The 5,000-nt window shown below is 34.1% G+C and overlaps 1 protein-coding gene across 1 annotated transcript in view; it reads left to right on the top strand.

Annotated features, from left to right (window-relative positions):
- Positions 1-5,000, top strand: part of LOC144962404 (uncharacterized) — a 175,200-nt gene that overhangs the window by 108,122 nt on the left and 62,078 nt on the right. The gene's annotated exons all lie outside the window — the stretch shown is intronic.

Below are 5,000 nucleotides of genomic sequence, written 5' to 3'. Positions count from 1 at the left end.
TTTATCTATCTATCCAACTATATCTTTCTCTCTCGCTCTTTCTATCTCTCTCTCTCTCTCTCTCTCTCTCTCTCTCTCTCTCTTTCTTTCTTTCTTTCTTTCTTTCTGTACTTCCGTTAGTGCATTCCACTGCCACTGTTCAGACATTTTTCTTCCCACCCTCTACTACTCAGTGAATTGATTGATACACGTTGGTCGACACGAAAATATCATCTTATACCCATCGATATACAATGAATAAATAAATCATTCCAGGCATGTCTTTCGCCTCCAATTCATGTTATGTTGATGATATATTAGTCCGTGAAGTGATTGGGTCAACAAGTGCTTTTTGGTATTTATTATCTATTAACCAGTTAACCGCCGTACTTTTTTTTTTAATCGTCTTTAAAAATTTGGCCAGAAAACTTGTCTTTCAAATATCGATCGATTTAAACGAACCTCATCTTGGCAAACACTCTCAAACCTGGGAGTTCGCGAAGTTCCAGGTTTGAGAGTTTTTGCATAGATGAGGGTCATTCAAATCGATCGATATGTGAAGGGCGAGTGTTCTAGCCAAATTTTAAATACATTTTTTCCAATGTACGGCAGTTAACAGGTTAATATCATGGACGTATTCCTCTCAACAAATTCGATCAAATTGCACACGCCCCAACATGTCAAATCCTATCATATCAAGATTAGAAACCTATTAAGCAATAAGCCGTTAAAAGCTCTGGAATGAATTAACAGATATTATACAATGACATACGTGTAATAAATCATGAATTGTATATGATACAAACGGCATCAATCATATAGCGTATAACAATAATTGACATCAGTCGACGTGTATTTATTTGCAGGTCTGATAACCAAAAGTGTTATGGGTTCATTGTTGTAATGGAAATACTCTCAAACCAACACATAATATTGTCCATCCTATAACAATGTTAATTCAAGCCCTTAATTACGTTCGTGTTATCAGACTCGATATTATGTGCACGTCGACATCAGCGAATTGAGCACCTAGTTCGAATGCTTATTTATACAAGTACTGTTTATTATAACCCTTTATTGCCATGACTATTTTTTAAAAACATTATTAACTAAACTGTTGTTTTATTGCTTTAAAAGTGTTATGCATTACATCATAGAAACGTTGCAGTGACAAATGATTCATCATAGATATGAATTTCGTCATTTGATATAGAATATTTGCCTTTTACATTGAAACGTTATGCGTTGCGTTAAAACAATAAATCATTCATCATATATATATATATATATATATATATATATATATATATATATATATATGAATTAGTTTTTGTCAGAAGCATTTAAACGATATTTTCTAGAATGTAGTCCAAGATTTGATCCATGAAAGACATTACCAGGCTTTGTAATGCCTTTCATGGATCAAATCTTGGACCCTTTTCAAGGATTACTGATTTTTCGTAATTTCAAGTTTAATACACAACTATTTTCGGCGTTCGTGAACGTCTAGTATTTGTATTTGCTCAATAAAAATTTCAGCCAATCACTGCTTCAGATTATCCTCTTTTTATATTCATTAAGAAAGTATTTGTCCTCATTTATCAGGGATTTTTTAAACTTTTGCAATTGAAATCTTTTGTGGAGTTATCAATTCAACGTTAAATTGTTTAAATGGGGGATACTAAACTATTACTATTTCTATCATTTCAATACAACTTTAAGGATGAGACCCGTTGCAAAGTGTAATAATGATTGCAGTGCATAATAAGACTGTAAATTGCAAATAATTACTAAGAATACAGTTTCCAGCTTCCAACAGTTTTTAAGATATCTTCTTTTTTTATCCAGTGTTAAGACTTGATTTTGAAAACTGCAATTTGTTTGTTAAATCCTACTTTTTCTCGTTATTATAAAATCCCATCGATAAGGTATCCCAGAAGGAATAGGATCTAGATATCAACAAACACATCATGACAGCAAGAATAGCACATGTTGTCCAAGAAGGCAATAATTACTGATTTAACTAAGAAAACATAAATCAAAAACTTTGGTCCATCCAATTTCCTTATGCATTGAGCCATCGCGCCCAATATATACGTAATTATATTTTGAAATCCCGTTGAGTATTCTATTACAATGTTCTTTTATATTGTATTACTTTCCGAAATTGACATCCATTAATGCTTTATCATGTGGCAAAGTTAATTGATTTTGACCGTCATTAGTGACGAAATGATCTGTGTCTGATATTTCGTCCATGGGTGAGGCACTCCACCATGCCCATTGACCACTCGTACTGGTTGTAAATGAATACCTGGTACCTTGTTATATGAATGGCGCATTATGTAACAGAATGAGTTCAAAAAGGCTGCCAAACAGGTAACTTGCAACGTATAAAATGGGACTTTGTTTACCCTGTAAATTAATAAAAATCGTGTTATTTATTAAGTCCCTTTTTTTCTTCACAATAGATTGATACACTGTAGGCAGTTGTAATCTTTTTCACTATTGATATCCCATCGATAAAGTACAGTACACAATCAATTACAATCTATTTTATTATCCTACAGTTATAACATGACAATATTACCTCTCATCAACCTTAAACATCTTCCTACCGAATACCTCCCCCCCCCCCCCACTCCAACTTCGTACTCTGAAAAAAAGTAAACATCAAATTTTTGACCAGAAACTCGTCCTTGAAATTATCGATCAATTAAAATGACCCTTATCTTTTCAAACACATTCAAACCTGGAACTTCCGTGAGTCTAAGAATTGAGAGTTTTTGTCAAGATGAGTGTCATTTTAATCGTGCAATATGAGAGGACGAGTTTTCTGGCCACACACTTTGAATGTGTGTTTTCATAGTACCACAGCATAGTCCTTACATCTTTTCCATCACAGCTGTCTCTTTAAAATCCTATTTTGAAAACGTCTGTCATTCCACGCCTGCCCTGTAGGAAAAATGCCACTCCACGCGGTTTTTCTACCATCCAGAATGTTCCCAGCCCATTTATCAATATTGACAGTTTGGCCACCATTTTGGAGCTGTTTAATGTGATCTAATGGTCATTCTGGAGTTCTGTCCGTCAATGAAAATTACTGGTAGGGGCTTGTAATTCTTTGTGTTTGGATTTCAATCTGTATTGATTCATTCAAACAAGTATATAAGAAGACAACTGCTTTGACAGAAATATTAATAAATGTTAATGATCTGTAAAATTTTGTCTGAAACAGTGCCAGTCTGATTTTTTAGATGGATTTTAAAATTGTTTTTGTATTTTTCTTTCTTGCTTTGTCTGCCAAAGTTTTATACATACTTTTTAAGATCTTTATCTTTCACCATTAGATACTAATTTTCAATTGATAAATGCGAGTTATAACGTATAAATAGAGAGAGATAGATAGAGAGAGAGAGAGAGAGAGAGAGAGAGAGAGAGAGAGAGAGAGTTTGGCTAGTGGACGAATTATAAAACTGAGCTCTCCGCCAATCCTCAAAAAGTGGTCTCAAACAGACAGTCCGTCATATCTATTATTTGACAGTCAGTTTTTCTCTGTATAATCAACTATGAAGCTAGGTTTGAGAGTTTTTTTAGCAAGACTAGGGTCATTTTTAATGTATCGATATTTGGACAAGTTTTCTGTCCAAAAACTTTGATACATTTTTACCAGAGTACGGCGGATCTAGTTATTTCGCAGAGCTAAGCTGATATGAAATTGTGCCAAAATTACTCCACACAATGTTGCCTCATCTTTTGTATTTTCCTGTCATCTTTTATGTATCGTCATGTAGTTTATAGAATATTCATGTATTTTCAGATGAGACAAAATCATATCGGGTAATTATGGGCAATTCCATATCTTAGCTCTGCAATAATGAATAGAATTGGCGGAAAGAATCGTCTCGTCTCGATTCAAACTCACTGGTTTAGAGAAACAGAATCGGACAAGATGGGGAGGAGTTATGGATGGCCTATGATCCACCCTGTCGTACTCTGAAAAATACGTATCTTAGATTTTGGCCAGAAAAATCCACCTTCAAATATTGATCGATTAAAATAATCCTCATCTCTCGAACTTGGGACTTCACAAAGTTGTGCAATGATGTCCATGAAGTATTTCCCTGATTTCAAAGTCTTGTTATTCATTAAATGTTATAGATATTTACATCTGGTTTTCGCCATCTTCTAGTAAAAAGCCATACATTTATGCCCATTACCCAGAGACCCACATTACATCACCAAAGATACCAAAATCAACATGACTTAAAAGACATCATTTTTCTCTGCTTCTCCTGATCAGTTCCATCGACAACCACCGTTAACAGCAGCGTGAGCAAGCTGTGTCACTACGAATCTAAGCAATTTTGAAATACCCGTTATTTCTACTTTTGTGTGTCCTGTAATAGTCTGCCAAGCTGGGCTATGAAAGGTTGTTGATCTACCTTTAAAGATTTTGTTTCATGCATTACACAAAAAGATGTGAGTCGCACTTTTGCCATTCCGAAATAAAAGGAGAGAAAAAAGAGATGTCATTTAAGATCATGTTTATTTTGCTCATGCTAGCTTTGGTGGTAAATGTAGGTCCATGACTAATGAGTATAAATATATGAATTTTTCTTAGAAAATGGCGAAAATCAGATGCAAATACCTATAAAGGTTTTAGAATAAAATGTCTGAAATCAGGGAAAGACATCCTTTATATTTATCATTTTTTCCGAGTATGGCAGCATAATGAGTGAAAGGCCTGAATAATTAAGTGAAGATATAATAATATTCTATCGACCAGCTCTAGCTTTTAATTGACATTTACTTGAATTTATTTAACAATGCACACTTCCCCGATATTATCATGGCCAACGTTATGCCAGTAGAAAAGTCTTCAGGCAGTTAAAACCAATAACGACATTCTTTGCAATATGAGTCGTCCCTCTTTAACCAATTAACTGGGCATCATCATCATCATCATTATCATCATCATCATCATTATCATCATCATCATCATCATCATCATCATCATC

The sequence above is a fragment of the Berghia stephanieae genome, chromosome 1 (genome assembly GCF_034508935.2).
Source record: "Berghia stephanieae isolate SIO BIC M18660-M18661 chromosome 1, UCSD_Bste_1.3, whole genome shotgun sequence".
Taxonomy (NCBI): domain Eukaryota; kingdom Metazoa; phylum Mollusca; class Gastropoda; order Nudibranchia; family Aeolidiidae; genus Berghia; species Berghia stephanieae.
The sequence above is the reverse complement of the archived record's forward strand: the minus strand, read 5'-3'. Positions and strand labels throughout refer to the sequence as shown.